Source organism: Myodes glareolus, chromosome 27 (genome assembly GCF_982192425.1).
Source record: "Myodes glareolus chromosome 27, mMyoGla1.1, whole genome shotgun sequence".
NCBI classification, from domain to species: Eukaryota; Metazoa; Chordata; class Mammalia; order Rodentia; family Cricetidae; genus Myodes; species Myodes glareolus.
Window position 1 is genome coordinate 15408619 of NC_142052.1, and position 18882 is coordinate 15427500.

The following is an 18882-nucleotide window of genomic DNA, read 5'->3' on the forward strand; positions in this document are numbered from 1 at the left end:
CTGGCATAGTTTCTCCCAGGCAAAGACTTGCTGCAAACAGAGAATTATGCATTTCAAACTGTGTACCCATATACGAGGGGTTGTTTCTCAGGTCCATTCATAGAACAGAATAATTTTTCAAAGCCACGTATGCTAGGTTATTCTTTGGCACCCCATCCCTCTACATTCCCACAGTCCCACACCTGAGTACATGCACAGAGACACACAGACATTTGCACACATGTGCACAAATGCCATTTCCGGAATCCACACCCAAATGAAGATCTTAAGAGCACTGGAAACATTCTATTTTATTCCGAGCCTTTGCTTTGCAGATGAAAAAGCCGAGTCCTGGGAAGACGAAGTATGCTGGGTTCATTCCCCTCTCTCCCCTTGCTAACACCCTCAGATTGAAAGGGACCAGAGCCCTGTGGGAGAGCACATGAAGCCATGACTGAAGCAAGCAGCCTGACTGGGCACTTCCTTACAATCCTCAAGGTGAGGACGAGGACTGAAATCAGCAGGGAGGAGCTGTCCTTCTCAATGATCCTTCTGGAAAAGAGAACTAAATGCCTTTAATTAATCCAAGAAGGATTTAGCTAATGGTAAGGACTTTCTGAAAGAATGTCTTCCCCAACAATGGAGGGCCTGCCAAGGGCATGGTAGAAGAGTCCTCCCCTCAGGAAGGGAAGTGCGGTCTGCAGCCACGTCAGTACATTGGGCTCAACCCGATTAAAGCGCTGCTGTCCGAAATTATTTGACTATAAAACCAGTGAATTTATCTAACTCAGTGAAGTGGCTGGAAGCAAGGAGGTGGGCTTATCCCTAGGAGACATCTTGTCTTCTATTTTAGCCTTTATTTGTCTCCATCAACAGCGCATGGTATAAATCCACTCATGGGAGGCTGAAATTTAAAGTTTACCAGAAATCCTTGCCTAAATTAAACTTTTGGCATTTAAAAGCCAGGATCACCGACGTTCTAGTTTGTATTCCCAGTCTCTCCAGAACTGATATGCTATCATCTGTGTAGTAAATAAAATGTGGTTGTTAAGCTCCCGGATGTCTTTATGATGCTTTTTGATATTCCGTCTCAGGGAGATTTTGTCTGTCAAGACCATCTAACCAGCGTCAGCTGTCAGCCGTGGTGCCTCTGCCAACGATGTGAAGAATGGTTAGGAAGGGCTGTCACTCAGTCTCACTTCGGGGTCAAACAACACTAGAAAAGTGCAGGAACTTTTTGAGTTGGTAGCCTCAGGTTGGTGCTTATGTAAGTTGTGTAAAGGAATTACTCTTTGAGTTTTTGCTGTCCAGAGAGCTGGACTGTCAACTCTGTGTGATGTCATTCTCTGACCAGATTCCAGAAGTGTTTGGTCCCCAAATATAATGAAAATTGTCAAAGGTCAAAATACTGAGCATTTGAAAGGAATGGGGTTTTCTCTCAAATGAGAATGTGACATGCCTATGTTCCCCAGAATATGTACAAGTCAGAATGACCAAGAACAGCCCTCTGTATGATTTATTCATCTTGACGTGATATAACACACCGGGAGGTGACTGAGCCCTGTATGCTCGGACATGCAAACCAGGTACTCAGCTCTTGATACCTGCAGTGACCCCGCAACCAGAGTCCTCGGCATTGTAGGTCTCATCCTTGCTATCAAAACTCAAAACTGCATCCTGTTCTACTTTTTCTGGTGTTTTCGCCATCTGTAATGCCCTGCAAGAAACGTGCTGTGTGTGGGAGGAATACCTTTAGGAAGTAGAACCTTGCTGGAGGAAGATGTCACCAGGGGAGGATTTTCAGGGCTTCTGGCCTTACCCCCACTTCATACTCTCTCTTTCTCAGCTTCCTGTGTGTGGATGAAAATGTAACGGCTAACTTTCCATCCCTGTCCCGTTGCCATGCCAGACCTTCCCCATGATGATGGCCTCTCTTCTTCTAGAACCACAAGCCAAAATAAGTCCTTTATTCCTCTGTTGCCTTTGGTTGTGTTATTTGATCCCACCAAGAAAAATAACTAATACATACTATTTTAACAGTCATATAACTTAGTCATATAACGATATGATCATTTGTTTGTTTGCATGTGCACATTAGCTCCTCCCAAGCCATAAGCTCTCTTGTAGCTCCAGGAGATCCATACCACGTTATCATTGTCTGTATAATGACCTTTCACACAAAGACTCCAGCTCGCTGTTTCATCTGCAAATGAGCTGAAGTTCTCAGCCACAGCTTTGCGCCAGTCAAGTGTCTGGAAGGATAGGATACTTTGCAGAAATTAGACATTTAATTTCTTTTTAATTAAGTTGCCTTTCGGCCCTTCTGTGTGAAGGATGCTTTCTGCACTGTGCTAGTCACAGAGATGCTAACCAACCCATCCTCGTCCTCTGCCCCCAGCCCACATCCCAGATCTCGTCCTCCAGGCCACCGGCCATCCTAGAGATCTCAGTTTAAGCCAGCCTGCCACAGCTGATCAGCCCGCAATTTCACAAGACCTGTTCATTTGCATTTCTGCTCCAGGCTATCTTCGCACCTCCCCCCCCCACACACACACACACTCTTGGTTAGTTTACTGCAACCTCCTTCAGGGCAGATGCCATTTGGTTTGTAAATTACAGATCAGATAAAGTCATTCTCTGACTTAAAACTGGTTCAGTCAAAGTCACCCTGGCTCTTGAGCTCCCAAAAAGTCTCCCCTTCAAGGCCCACTGAAGTCTGTCTTTGGCCCACTCTAGGAAACAGCTTAACTTCCCCTTTCACATTTCATAAGTCAACCAAGACCCCACTTCACATACATCCACACACGCACATACACAGAAGCTCCATAAGGAGCAGAGTCAGGCCTGGGTTTTGCTTTGCTTCTAATGTCTTCAAATACTGAATGAATGAACCAGGAAATAAGAGAGCAAGTGAATGCAATCCAATATTTTTGTTTTATTGACTTAGTTTCTTAACAAGTTCATGCATGTATATCTGTTCTGATTAATGTTACTCCGCTCCCTCTCTCCTATTAATGGCCCTATTTACTACAAGTCCCCTTACCACATTCAAGAGTTTCTATTTTCTCATTTGGTTTGTTTTCTTAAGAGACCCACAGAGTCTAGCCAGGATCATATGTGTGACTGTAGATTAAGAAAAATGTGAGTTCATCAGTGGACCCCATACTATTTTGAAAGTATCTGTGTAGATGGTGTTGAATAAAATTTCAGATATTTTCAACAATGTCCTTAAAATAAAAATACATATTTCTAATGATTCATATGATAATATATAGTATATATATATAGCAATATAAAATATAATATTGCCAAGAATAGATTTTTTGTAATAGTGTATGATATATATGGCAAAATATGAGAAAAACCCAATCAGGAATTACAAAAGCATTAAAGTTTTAATTCATTCTGTCAAAAAAAAATCCTGTGTTGTAGAATATTAAAGATAAGTTACATTGTTTATGCTGTTGAAGATTTGTTTAGTGATTCGAAGATGTGTTGCAGTCTTTTATGTTTTATTTGTTTAATTCTGTGAATCTGTTACTTTGCCTGCCTAAAATACATGATTGGTCTAATAAAGACCAATAGCTGGGCAGGAGAGGGACAGGTGAGGCTGGCAGGAAGAAAGAATAAACAGGAGGAGAAATCTGGGAAGAGAAGATTGAGGAGAGCAAAACAGTGAGGAGGGCACTGGGGCTGCCATTCAACCACACAGCCAGAAATGGAATAAGGGGGAAAGAAAAGATACACAGAAATAGAGAAAGGGAAAAGTCCAGAGGCCAAAGGTAGATGGGATAATTTAAGAAGAGCTGGTTAGGAAAAAAAAAGCCAAGCTAAGACCAGATATTCATAAGTAAGACTACATCTCCATGTATTTATTTGGGAGCTGGATGGCAGCCTCCCCTAAAAGAGAAAAGTTAAAAAAACAAACAAACAACAACAACAAAGAAACAACTACATTCCTGTGTCCCTTATTGGGTGATGTCTTTTACGAGACACATTCAGTGTCACAGAGCAATGATACACTTTTCTGAATAACTACCTAACAGATGTGTGTTGACTCGCCAATTAAGAGCTGATTTGCTGTAACCTATAGTTACTCAAGAAATTTTAAGCTTCAAAAATAATGCATTTGGGGCTAGAGAGATAGTGGAGTCAGTAGTGCTCTCATCTTGCACACATAAAGCACTGAGGTCAACTCCCAGCATGCTACCCTCCTACAAACTTAGCACTCGAAGGTTGAAGGCAGAAGGATCAGAGAAGGTCAAGGTTACCCCTCAGCTACACATCAAGTTCAAGGCCAGCATGGGCTACAAGTGGCCACATCCTAAAATAAAACATACTCTTCATCATTTTAAGTAACTGACTTCCACTCTTCCAAAATTAGCCTTAAATGGTAGTTTATTCAAACTTCCAAGAAAGAGGAAAATACACATATTTGGGGGGAAAATTGCTCCAATATCTTTAGGAAATTTTATACCTCCATGCTCTATAAAGACTAGCTGAACCTTAGTCAATTCAACTGCTTCTTAATAGGTTTAATAACAATATTACAAATGGGGAGACCCACTGGTGTCCTGAGCCTCCTGCTACAACTGTGCTGTATTAAAAATCTCAACTGAGCCTCTTCTGAAGTGTCTCATAAATTAACTAAATTATTTATTGTACACTTTCAACTTTATTATTGCAGTCAAAATTGTTTATAATATCTTTTTGAAGCTGCAAGATGGCATACTGAAGCCCAGATACTATTCCAGGGGATGATCTGAGACCAAAGTTCAAAGATTGAGGCGGAAAGGACTCTCCCTGGAGCTTTTTACTTTGAAAAGGGAAGGGAAGCAATGCATACTCTATCAGCAGATTCTTAAAGCAGTATACACAGTCCGGGTCTGCCTAGCCAAACAACTGGGGAAGTCACTGGGATGAAACAAAAGGACTCGAGTTATAGTCTCCCGCGTGTTGCTCATCCTCAGCGGTTATAGTCTATTTTCCAAAGCAGCATTGATTCATTCCTAGTTCCCTTCCACCCTCACATATAAACTATTCGTTCCACAGTTAACTCCTCAGGAATTATGTTCATTTGGGAAAAATACCTGATGGTTCCTAAACCTGAGGGTTCCATTCCCATGGAAAACCCTCCTCGCCTCACTCTGTGAGTGCCTTCATTGAAAACCCTGGTTCCACTCAGCAAGCCCTCACTCTGTCATTCATGGTGTGCGCATTTCTAGAGCACTTGAGACGTTGCCAGTTCAAAGGGTTTCATGTAATTTCTCACTTCTTTGCACCTTTTTCTTCATGTGAAAATGAAATAATTTTGAAACTAATAATGTTTAAGATTTCAGAATTACCATTTCTCCAGAAGTGGGACAACTCCCTATATATTCATTTTGAAAAAAAAATGAAACTGATATTAGTTAAGGGAGATGGAATTAATAATAGCGACACACAAATTTTCTAAAACAGTGAAGTGTTATTACTTGATGCTATCAAATACATAGATTTGAAGCAAAGCATTCAGTCTCCTTACTAATGGAATTTATCTTGCACACAAAATTCCCAAACCAAATTTTCATCGGAATATCCAGGAAATTGGATTTATTATAATATAATTACCATTTTTGCTCTTAATACTTTACAGATATATCTACAATTACATAAGCACAAATATTAAAAATAAGTTTTATATTTTAAGTTATTTACATTTTTATTATTTGAATTAATAAAATGACAAAAATCAAGAACACTAGGAGACTGAGGATATAGCTCAGTAGTAGATCATTTGCCTAGCGAGTGTCAGCCATGAGATCTAACCTTAGCTCATCACAGAAAGAAAAAGAAGAAAGCGGTGGAGGGAGGGCTGAGGCAGAGAGAAAAGGGAAACACAGAGGGAAAGAAAAGGGGAGAGGGAAGAAAGGCAGGGTGGAGGGAAGGGAAGGAAGGAGAAGAGAAACAGCTCAATGACTCTCAAAAGATGAGTGATACAGTCCACAAAAGGAACAACTCATGAATCACGCAGAATAGACCCACAATGATTGTGCAAAGTGATTTTCTCCAGAGTGTTCAGCCTAAGAAAGGGAAATGAGAGCCAGGCAGAAGCAGGAAGATAACCAGGTAGAGGCAGACTGAACTCATTTCTGAAATCCCCATTTCCCTCTTAGAAAGATTTGAGCGTTTGCCTTTAAGACCTAGCTGGGAAAGCCAGACCCTCTCTATCTCACCCTAAAGTTAATCCTGTCGGCAAAATATTTTTTCTATATAATACGCATAGTTTCTAGGGATAAGAATGTGAATATTTTTTAGAGTGCTATTATAAACCAAATGTGTATGTTCCTCAACATTCATATTAATAGAGGAAGATAAACAGGAAAACACACACACATACAGCGAAATATTACTCAGTCAAAATAGAAAAAATATTGTAGCACAGGCTAAAACATGGACAAAGCTTGAAGATATTTTGTCAGATGAAATAAGAGAGCAGCAACGTAATAGGCGCATCCATTTATAGTAGCTGAGTCGTTAAGGAGTGTAAACATGGTGGACGGCTCCTGGAGGGGTCTCAACCACCCTGCCACATGAAGCATTTCTTATTCTTTACTAGCAAACAGGTTACGCTGGGTCTGGAAAAAAAATAAGAGGCAAGTATTAATTGTCTGTGCCTTGATTATCAACAAATTTATCTTTTTATTACAGAGAATGTAGATAAAAAACAGACATTTCCCTCAATCCTGATGGGTGGGGCCTTTCCAGGAGTCTATATGAATTATTGTATTTTTTGTTGATTTTATTGAGCTACACATTTTTCTCTGCTCCTCTCCCTGCCTCTCCCCTCCTCTTCAACCTTCTCCCATGGTCCCCATGCTCCCAATTTACTCAGGAGATCTTGTCTTTTTCTACTTTCTATGTAGATTAGATCTATGTATATCTCTCTTAGGGTCTTCATTGTTGTTTAGGTTCTCTGGGACTGTGATTTGTAGGCTGGTTTTCTTTACCTTATTTTTAAAAACCACTTTTGAATGGGTCCATATGATAATTGCCTTTCTGGGTCTGGGTAACTTCACTCAATATGATGTTTTCTAGATCCATCCATTTGCCTGCAAATTTCAAGATGTCATTTTTTTCTGCTATGTAATACTCCATTATGTAAATGTACCACATTTTCCTTATTCATTCTTTGGTCGAGGGGCATTTAGGTTGTTTCCAGGTTCTGGCAGTGACAAATAATGCTGTTATACCTATCTTTGGCAATTCAGAAATATTTATTGAGCATCTGTAATGATACTGAGCACATTTCCAGAACTCTGAGGAAGGGGTAGCTTTTCAAAAATAAAATAGAACAATTCCTTAGGGTTGTTAGGATTGATCAAGAGCAAGTGTAGCAGAGGCCAACAAGGACTGGACCAACTTTTGCCATCACCTGTCAGCTTCCAAACCAAGATATGATCTTTGTGACTTTTTTTAATAACAAGGTTCTATACAATAGATTTGGGTGCACTGATCATCACCTTGTCTGGTCAGCCTCCGGTGACAGCTATCCCTCTTTCTACTCAAGTTCATGCTGCATCCTCAAGGGTCTTTATTTCAGAAACTACCCTCACGTTCCCAAATCTGCATCCCATCGGACCTCACTCATTCAGCTCCGCTCACCATATTCATCTTTATGGAAAGGGAAAATAGTCTCCATAAAAAAATAAAAATAAAAAGCTGGGCTTAGTCTTGTTTCAAGAAAACAGAAGGGGTTTTTTTTCCTCCAAATAATTCCAGTTCCCCAAGAAAACAAAACACAGAAGGACCGTTAAATGTGTTTTAACCATTAAAAAAGGTAGGCGGATGTTCCTTCCCTTTATCTATATGAAAAATTTCCCTTCCTGACATTGAGTCATGTTCACTTTTCCCAAGAGGGAATAAAGTGTTCTCTGTAAAAGCACAACCCTTTCTTTCCCAGTGCTCTGGCCCCATGCCAGCATAACAGAAACCGCCAAATAAAGGGCTCAGATAAGTTCCTCAGGGGCCAGGGGAGTGTTATCAGAGGAAATCATCTTCCTCCCCGTGACAAGGCTGGTGGGTCCCCAGCATACTCACAAAAACATTGGGGCCCCCAAGGAGTAGAAATTCATCAAATACTCAGTGGGGAATTCTGCACCGAGCAGCAGTGGAAACCAGTGGAGACAGAGTTTTATTAACTCCAAAAAGTTGTACCAACTGGGTTCTTAGGAATAACACTCAGAACTAGATGCCTGGAGACAAAGGCCTTTTAGTGACAAATATTATATGCAAGAAAAAGATGCGTTTCGTCGCCTAAGATGCCAATAGAAAATATGGGGATTGTTTCAGTTTATACGATACAATTATCCACAGCGGGAAATACTGGATAACTAGAAAGCACATGTAATACATGCTAGTGCTTGGGTATGCAAAAAAAAATATATAAATATAATTTCTCTTACTGTTTTACCATAGTTAAATGAGCCTTTATTCCGATCTGGTCGGGGTGACATTTAGTCCTCTAGAAAAGAAAGCGCGGTCTCAGATTTCTCAGGTGCCTCCAAGAACGGCTCTAATCACCAGGAAGACTGATGGTCATAGACCAAGGCAGATGCTTCATTGCTGCAGAGAGACCGTCGCTCTGTGTGGTGACACTGTTTCTCCTCCAGCTTCCGCGTGACGCTGAATCAGTAACTGCTGTGTCTCGAGGTCGGCTTTTTCCCTCCCTCCTTCCCTCCTTTCTCTCTCCCTCCTTTCCTTTCTTCCCTGTCTTCATTCTTCCTTCTTTCTTTCTCTTGATGGCCATTGAATTTTCTCTCTTCCAATTGATGAGTGGTTCTTTAATTGAAATCTAAGGATGATCGTAGAAAGAAATACAGACTTCTCAAGCTAGAAGGAACTAACCTCCAATTGACAGGACTGGAAACCAAGGCAGGCTTAACTCAAGGCCTCATACTTAATTTCTTGCAAAACAAGAATGTGAATATGAACGACTGAATCTTAAGCATGGCATATAAGTTTAAAGATTCTTGATTTGCTTTAAAGTTCTTATATTGTTTATCTAAATTGTTATTCACATGCCATAGTCTAAATTTGAGTCTGCATTGTTACTTAGCAATAATTAAAATATTACTGTACAAACATTTATTTTTTCTAACAAATGACTTCCACTAATATGAACTAACTAGAAGACTTTAACACTCATACCAATATCTATCTAAAACCTGGCGGCTCCAAACTGATGCAAGGAGCAAATGGTAGGGTTTCCTGAGTCTCTCTCAGTATTGTGTCTTTGGAATGCTTTATGTCCAAAAAAGGTTTTTAATGCCACCAAGCAAACTGTTTTAAAGAATTCTTTTTACTCTTAAAAGCTAGAATAAAGACGAAAACACCCACAGAAAGTATTTCAATCAATTGGCAATTGATTGTTTCTACATCACAGGTGGACTTTATAGCTTGGTAGAGGGCCAAGAGCAGAAGTCCCTCCCTCCAGCACTGAACCCTCGGGGAAGCTCCCCTCTGGAGCTCGTCCTCCCAGGCGTGCCTGCACATTTGCCTCTCCGCGTAGCACACTTTTACCACTCACAATGGAAGGTATTGTCCTGTAATGCTAGTCAAATTAATTATTTGAGCACCCCAGGATGTACAACATGAAAGCCTGGCTTTATAGATATTCAGGGCACTATATAATATGCCATGGTGAATTATTGACTCTAATGAGAACATCTCGAAGAGACTGAACTCTCAAGGGTGCTGGCTAAAGGGTTGGGAGGAGGGGCTCACACATTAAATCAATAACTAGGAGGACAGAAGGAAGCGAGGCCGATTGAAAAAGAGATTTCTGAAAACTGAGCACTCGTCATCTGCGCAGCTCCCTCGCCGCTGATTCATTAACTGAAGATTAGCCTCAGTAGCTAACTTATTGACCAACGTGCCAATAAATCCTGAGTTCTGTCCGCTGCGATTCCTGCAGTGGACAGACAGGGATAGATGTTTAAGAGTGTTGACCAAGAACAAAGCAATATAGAGAAATGTTTGAAAATATTTAAATATTCTATTATTTATGTGTGCTTCACATTTATATTAGCTAATCCCAAGACTCGTTCAATATCTATCATGTTGAACATTGTATTGAGTTGAAATAGGGTGTAAAAAGAAGTAACTTATGTTTTTAAAGTATGTTTTTATTTTATTATTTACACAGGTTTACTTTCATGTACATATATAATAAATGCTGAGCGCATGCCCACTAGAACCTGCTACCTTCTCACTTCCCAGTTCTCCATTAGTCTCTGTTCTGTCTGACCTCTATGAATTTATGCCACTATATAAATCTGAAATGCAAGAGTAAGACAAAATGTTCAGTGTGTCTTTCTGACACTGACTTAATTCACTCTATAATTCCTCCAGTTGTGACCATTTTCCTGTACATGACATCACTCTAGTCTTCTTTAATGACTGAAAATTTTCCATTGTGATATATACCACTGTCTCTTTACCCACTCCTCTGCTGACAAACAGCTTGGCTGTTTCCCTGGCTTCATAACTGAACACCGCTGTGATAGCATCCCTCTGCAAGTATCTCTGTGATGCTCACTGGGCATCCTCTGGTAGATACATAGGAGTGTGGGAGCTGGGCTATTTAGTTTTGAAATGGTCTTCATACTGATTTCCATCGTGGCTGGACTAATTTACTTCTCTCCAGCATTGTACAGGGAGCCCTTTGTCCATATCCTCATCAACATTTATTTGTTTTCTTAATGACAGGTATTATGACTGGGATAAATGGAATCTCAACATAGGTGTATTGGGGGGAGGTGTGTGCACACACTTATATGTGTGTGGGTGCATATGTGTGTACTGCTGTGTGTTCTTGTGCATGTGGGAGCCATGGAATAATCCTCAGACATGGAAGATTTTTTTATTAGGCAGGATCTTTTAATGACTTGGAACTCATCAAGAAGGCTAGGGTGGCCCCAGAGGTCTGCCTGTGTCTATATGTCTGTCTCCCCAGCACTGGGATTTCAAGTGAGTCCATCACATCCAACTCTTTAAGTGGTTCTGGGTATGACATTCAGATCCTCAGGTTTGCAAGGCAGGTACTGACCTCTCCAGCCCTCAGTGTGGTTTTAATTCACATTCTTCTGATGGCTGCACATCTTTTTCATGTTTATTGGTCATGTACATTTCATCTTTTGATAACTATACTGACTTAACATATGTATTGATTGTTTTGTTTGACTTCTTGTTGTTTAGTTTTTTAGTTCTTTGTATTTTCTGGATATTAATTCTATGTCAGATATATAGCTACCAAGGATTTTAATATTCTTTTTTTAAATGTATTTATTTATTTATTGGGGTTGGAAGAGCATATGCCATTGCAAACAGGAGGAGGCCAACGGATAACTTCGTGGAGCTGGCTTTCTCTGACCATCATTTTGTGAACTCCAGGGATTAAATTCTAGTAACCAGTCTTCTGTGACAAGTGCCATCTCACTGGTCCAGAATTTAAAGGAGTTTAGAGTTTATCTATAGATACCAAAAGTGTTTTTAATGCAAAGCAATTTTCCTGCCTTTCTGAAAAACCGTTGTGATTGTTTTAAACATAGGATTGTATGCCTCTGTCTTATGCTCACGCCCTACGAGAGTGAACATTTTCTTTTCCCCCTTTCCATGTGTTTGTGTTCACATATGTGAAAGCGTATGTGGGTGCCATGTGCAGGCCAGGGTTGGTGTAGGGACTCTTCCTCAGTCTTTCTCAGACTTTCATTGGGTCTCCCAACCAAACCCAGAGCTCATGGCTCCCACAGATATGGTTAGTCTCAGTAGCCAGTTTGCTTTGGGGATCCCCAGTTTTGAGATTTCAAGGCTGTAATTATAGGCAGGTCTCTTTGCACACTGAACACATATGTGGGTTCTTAGGATCCAAACTTCAGTCTTCTTACCCAAACGGCAAGCACTTTAACTTCTGAACTGTCTCACTAGGCCCAAAGCCAGCTTGTTTAAAAGATAGTTTTAGCTCTTGCCATGTATCTGGCAAAAAAGTGAAGATGTACCGTAGGGTTCGTGAGACGTGACTCACAGAAGGAAGAGTGTAAGTACATCCTGAGCAAATCCTCAGAGTTCTTCCTAAACTCACTTCTGAATATTGTATTGTACGTTTTCCACTTTTTTTTTAAAGAGACAGAAATCTCAATATGCATCCCAGGCTGATCTCAAGATAACCATTCTCCTGTCTCCATCTCCTGGAGTACTAAGATGACATGGCTGCCATGCCTGGCTCTTAATTTTTTTTTTTCTGATGAAATAAGTGACTCATGCAAAACTGATGTTGCAAACCCTTCCTCACGGAGTCCATGATGGTCCCAAAGCACGAGAGAGAGCTCAAAATTCAGCTCCCAAGACTAGTAGAGAAATCAACATATATCTTACTTTACATGATAAGTTTTCAAAAACATCTGGCATTCTTCCATTTGTCTGGCAGTACCACAAAGGTTGGGGATTGGTGCCTTGACACTCAGGGTTTGCTGATGTTGGTGGATGAGCATTTCCTGTATCTGCCACCTGAAGGGACTCTGAGCAGCCCTGTTCTCATTACTCACAGCCTCAGCAGAGAGTGGAGCATAGAAAGAATCCGCTCCCACCAGTACTTCTCAGATGAAGTGGGCTTTTCACTGAGGAATGGCTCGTCCTGGACTTGTCTATTGCCACATCTTCTAGAACCTGAGTTCTACTTCCTTTGGCCCTGAACCCTCATTGCTGGAACTCCTAACCCAGGCTCAGAACTCTCCTCACCCACCTGACCTCTTCTGGTCAAGTACACAAGCACCGTTTCCGCATTCTGAGGTTGTATGAGAGGATGATGGGAACTGTGCAACCCTTATGATTCCCAGCGGAGCTTTTGGAGACACTGGTGTTCTGTACTGTTTTATTGTCCTAGGAAACACCGGCTTCAGAAGAAAAAAAAATGCTGTTTCTGGGGCTTCTGTCCCTGCTCTGCGCAGCATTTATAGCATTCACGTATATTACACATTGGCATCATTTACATACAGTCCGGCCTCTGTGTCAGCACAGCTAACTGCAGAGCGCTTGGCCTTGCTGTTTGCACAGCTGGACGTGTGGGACAGAATGAGCTCACCTCTTCAAAGAGGAGCTTCAGACCCCCATCTAGTAGCGCCGCTCTTCTCTCCACCTCCGGCCATCCCTCGTTGTTCTCACAAGCACAGGGAGTTTTAATGAAGTCTTGTCTTTCCGTGTCCACACCGCAGGTGCACAGATGCTGATAAACCCCCTTACCTCCCTGTCAGATCAGCATGTTTATCTGCAAGCTGCAGAGTGTATTTAATTAGAAGATATGAAAAGGTTCCGCAGATTTGTTCTCTGGGCCCAGAAGCTAACGACTCATCTGTGAAGCACTGTGTCTTCCCAATGGCTCTAATGACTAGCCACAGATCATCTTAGGAGCTCATTCATGGAAGATTCTCAACGGCAAGATAGAAAACATTTTCTTAAAATCTGTTTAAAAATAACTTCTAAAGAATGAGAAAACTTTACCAAATACAGAGTTAACACAATTGTGTGTGTGTGTGTGTGTGTGTGTGTGTTTATAAGTGGAGGGGGAGAGGAGGACAGAAAGAAAAAGAATAGAAAGAAGAGGAGAAGGAAGAATAAGTCAGCTTTCAAAAGGAATTCACTCAAAATGAGCATGTGCCTGGAAAATTACTAAGCATAGCTTTTCATTTTTATGCAAAACTTCCAAGGGAATGAGATTTTAACATGGAAAATGCTAGAAAGGTGAAGAGGGGGATAAATGCTCATAACAGGGGAAAGAGGATATTGAAATATAGAAATTTTCCCAGGAAGACAGAACTGAGCCGGGCTCTTCAAAAGAGAGTGCATCATAGTTAGAGAACCGTGAGCTGCTAAAGGAAGGAAGAAAGGCAAAAACTATGGAGGGGAAAGGCTCAAGCAGCAAGTGTAGAACCATGGAGTAGGGATGGAGCAGGAATGAGGAGGACAGAAAAGAGGGAAGACAATCTCAAAGGCAAATAGTTTGGTGAAAAGTGCATTTAACTGAAAATGAACAAAAGACCCAACACTGGCCAAGGTGCTGAGCAGAAGAGACCACGGGGAGCTCAGCCCTAGTGGGGCATCTCTGTCTCACCCCCTCCTTCCAAGGCTCAGGAATCATTGTGGAAGACAGAGCAAAGGGAATGTAAGAGCCAGGCAGAGATAACTTGAAGGAAACCGTGTCATCTGGACACTGAGGGGCAACTGCACATTGGACTTGATGGTGGTTGTGACCGCATGCACAAGGCCTGTGCCAGCCCGAGTCAGACCAAGCCCACCAGAATGGAAAGGAGGGTGCGAAGTTCCACCTTCAATGAGCAGGTATTAGCAGCTGATTGCTGCTGGGACAGAAAGAGGTGGTTTTTAAAGAGGGTAGCCCCAGCTATATTCACCACACTCCAATGGATGGCTACGCATCCAAGAATATGCAGCCAGTACAAACTGGGCTTGATAGAGGAGGAAACGGGAACTAAAGTGGGGGGGTGGTGAACACGATCAAAGCACATTGCACAAGGAACCAATTTAAAAAAATAAAATAAAATCTCTGTAACAGAGTCCGGGGAGATCTCCTCTGCACCAATGCAGGGCTTTGGTGCGGACTACACTTCACATGGAAGCTGTTTCTAAAGAGTGCTTGCTCTGTGCACATGCATGGCTTTAGATCCTTGCAGTCATTTCCAAAAATATGCAAAACTTAAGGGAATGTTATTTTAACTGAAATAGTTCATAAAAATGCCGAACCTTGAATGAGCCTCAAGATTAATTTTTTTTAAGTTTTGGAAAAGATAAAGGGAAGAAAACTGACAGACGGCTTAACCCCTGAGCACATTTGCAAGATTAGGCAAATATGCTAGCCTGCCTGTCTCACCTCACTGCTATGGGTACAAGGTTATGGCTTATAAATTATTTTCTAGGAAGTGTCTTAAACTGTAGAAGGCCGCAACCACACTCTCCACCATAGATGGCGCTGCACCGCCAGGTGAGCTAGAAAGCTCACACGTTTTGGTATTTTTCCACTACTCCCAAGGTATCACCTGGGACTGGGAGCAATTGACCAATCCAAGAGTGACACGTCCAAAGCAGGGTCTGTTTCCTATATAAGGGATGGGTTCCATCTTATCTGGGTCTCCGCCATGTGGCTTATGCTCTAGCTCCCAAGAGACATAAAGCTTTACTGCAGAAGTATCCTATGTGTCCCGCGTGGTTCTTGCGGGCGAGACGGTAGCGCGGGACATTAAACCACAAGGCAAAAACAAAAGCAGGCATTTATAAAATTATTTCCAAGAACCAGCCCTTGTGTGTTCTCCGTGATATAAAGGAAAGCCCTTCACTCACAAGTCCATGTCCGTGGAACACTGGGGAAGTAATTAAGTCAGCACAGCACAGAATGCCAGCTACTTACTGTGCGGAGCATGCTGCAAGGGAGGAAGTGGGTCCTCTTCTGCTCTGGGGAAACTGAGGAATGCTTTTGAGAGCAAGGCTGGTGGAGCTGGAGGACTGGAAAGAGCCAGAGGGAAAGATGGAATGTCAGGGTCAGTCTGCGCTGCTACACACTAACGCTTGGTCTCAAGGATAAACCGCTAGGGTCACCGAATCAGGAATCTCCCTTCTGAACTGTGCACACAAGCTGTCCTCTAATGACAATGTAGCATGCCCCCCCTCCTCTGGCCACCTCCACTATGCTCACATGCTAGCTGTATACCCACAGGGTTAACATATGATGGCCAAGGACCTGGAGTATCCAGGTCACTCTGTGATTCTGTTTCTCGATACACACTAATAAATCAGCTTTCTGGCTGATGTACGTTTTTAAATTCGGGACTCAAACTATCCGTTATGAAGCAGATGCAAAGAAAATTAGGTGAAAACTCACTGGGAAGTCAGCCTGCTGACTGCTGAGAGGACAATGGCAGAGCAGCCGTGCGGACACCACAGGTGTCGTCTGGAAATGGGCTCCTGACAAAGCCATATTACCCAGCACGTTTGCACCCCATGCAAAGTGTTCCCTCTCACACGATCCTCATTATAATCCCCTCAAATGGATTACGCAAAAGTCTGCTCCAAACGGCAGTCATCTTGGACTCCCAGAATCAAGTCTGAAGGGAAGGATGCCCCCTTTGTTTCAAATCACTTGTCTTTCTATGGGTGGAGCGGTATCTCCACAAAATTGTATACTGAATCCTAAACCACCAGTATTTTGAAATGGGGCTGCATTTTGATACAAAACCCAACTGAGGACATTAGGGGCCTAATCCATTATGACTGGTATTAGCAGAGATTAATGAAGACATAGACAGGCACAGAAAAGAGCTATGATGTCACTGTGAAGGAATGACCATCAGCAGGGCAAGGAGAGAGACCTGAAAAGAAGTAAGTCCTGCTAATCCTTTGATCTCAGACTTTTCGCCTCCGAGGAAGAAAGCTTCTTTTGTTTAAGCCTTCATGTTGTGACACTTTGTTTGGGAAACCCCATCAAATACACTTCCTTTTGGTCCTTATCCCAACCACCCCCAACAGATCTTAACAACCCCCAGCTTTGCACAACAGTGTGCTTTACCTCCCCCCCCACCCCACCCCCCGTTCATATTCACACACACACACACACACACACACACACACACACACACCCCTTGCCACTCTGGTGCATGTGTTTGGAGGTTCCTGTAACCAAACATTGGCTGATCTCGCTAAAGAAACTAGAGAAGCCACTTTTGAAGCAAGAGAACTGAGTTTGTTCAGCTTGTACACGCTGCACAGTGTCCTTAACCCTGAGTGCAGGCTTTACGCAACCATGGCATGGGAAGCTGTGATTATCTTGATTTTTGTCCTGATTATAAAAATCAATATTTTGCTGGAGAGGTGAGGCCCAGAAAGTCAGACCCTGGTCTGGCCTCTTGCTGAGGAGTCAGACCGTGGTCCGGTCTTTTGCTGAGAAGTCAGTCAGACCCTGGTCCAGCCCCTTGCTGAAGGGTCAGACCCTGGCCCGGCCCCTTGCTGAGGAGTCAGTCAGACCCTGGTCCAGCCCCTTGCTGAAGAGTCAGACCACACAGTAAGCACAGCTCACAGGAGTGTTCCTCCTGTATCTCTCTTATTTCCTGATTCGTTCTGAGTAGATGAGCTTGGTGAGGCCATTTCAGATTTTTCGTTTTGAAATTTCCTTGCACCCAGGGGTCAGTTCTTTTGTAGGTAGGTTCGATGTGAACTACTTGTAGCATTGGAATTCTTCTACATTTGCAACCAGAAAAAGGGTCAAATATGCTTCATATCCCCCCAACTTCCATTTGTTTACTGTTTTTTTTGACCACTCCTTCTGTAAGATGCAAAACCACTTTTTTTGTTAAAATCATCATACAACACTCATTTATCCGGTTCATTGATACAGGTGGCATGCTTATGTGTTCCTTTTACTTTGAACTGAATTTCACTGCTCACGGGGACAAATCTTCTTGATTTTGAAATCTAAATGCCTGTTCCTAACCAAGCATAATCATCCATTAATTCTCTCTTCCATCAATAATTATGTCCTATGAATGGTGTACACCTTTGATGTGATGGACCTGGCACTTTAGCTACCCAGTCTTCTCCCACAAGAACATATAATCCCAGTCTAGTCATGAGAAAAGCAGGAGATAAACCCTGGATCCCCAATTGTGTTCTTGACCAATACTTCAAAAGCTGTCAAGCTCATCAGAAACAAGGGGTGTTTGGGGAACCGTCCCAAGCCAGAGAAACCTAGGAGCTGTGACACCCAGGGGTCACACAGGTGATCTGGAGCAGGAAAGAGCTTCAGTAGAAACCTAAGGACATCGAAATAAAGTATGGCCTTTATAGTTATGTATAAATTGCTTTCCTGTTGAGGTAACAAAATACCATGACCAAAGGCAACTGAAGGAAGAGAGTCTGTTTTAGCTAGTAGTTCGAGAAGTTAAGACTCCATCATGGTGGGAAGGCGTGGAAACACACCGGCATGGTGGCAAGACCAGAAAGGCGAGAGTTTACATCCCTTACCACACATGCAAATTAGAGCAAGCAAACCGGAGGGAATCTATGGTTATAAAGTCTCAAAGCCTGCCCCCAGTGGTGTATTTTCTCCACCAAGGCACACCTACTGAACCTCCCCCAAACAGTTGCCACCCACTGGGAACTAAGTGTTCAAATGCCTACCCTAATGGGGCCATTTCTCACCCAAACCACCACAAATAATTTGTCAATACAGGTTTATTAATAGGAACAAATGTATCATACTTATACACCATGTTACCAAGAGGGGAAACAATGTATAGGCACATGGGAATTCTCTACCATCTCCATGTTTCTTCTGTAAATATAAAACAGTCCTAAAATAAAACTATTTTAAAAACAAGTTTTCACTAACTCTCCCTAAAGGCCCTGGTTGTCTGTACCCAGCTCTAATACACAGCCAGACGGACTTCTCCAGAGTTACGATGTGTGGCTCCCTCCTCTTCCTATCTCCTCTCCCAGTGGGACTTCTGTACATATTTCACATAAGCACTTTATCTTTCCGCTCCCATTAACTCTCCACAGCCCTGCAAAGGCTTCTAGTCGCCTTTCTCTTTAAAACGAACGCTGCGGATCAGGTTCTGTACCATAGTCTCATCCCTCGGTGGTTCCCGCACAAGACTTCTCTGGATGTTTTCTCCATCGGGATGTCTACGACTTCAATTCCTGAGGCAAACTTCTCACAGTCTAAGCCCTATGTTTCATTAAATAAAGTCCTTTGGGGCCAGAGCCGAGCTGCTAGCAGCAGTAGAGAAATGCCAAGAGGCCGCCACTAAATCAGTGTGAAGGAAATCGATACCAGGGAGAGCTGGGTATACTTGTGTTCAGTTC

The 18882-nt window shown here is 42.3% G+C and overlaps 1 long non-coding RNA gene across 1 annotated transcript in view; it reads right to left on the reverse strand.

The window, feature by feature from the left end:
- Nucleotides 1-8429: 8429 nt before the first annotated feature.
- The window catches only part of LOC146889345 (uncharacterized), a 16453-nt gene continuing 6000 nt past the window's right edge, over nt 8430-18882 (reverse strand). Inside the window, exons 3-5 of the long non-coding RNA XR_015000030.2 lie at nt 15434-15528; nt 13100-13289; nt 8430-9928 (exon numbers count right to left, since the gene is read on the reverse strand). This is a non-coding gene — a long non-coding RNA (uncharacterized LOC146889345). The remainder of the gene's footprint in view (nt 9929-13099; nt 13290-15433; nt 15529-18882) is intronic.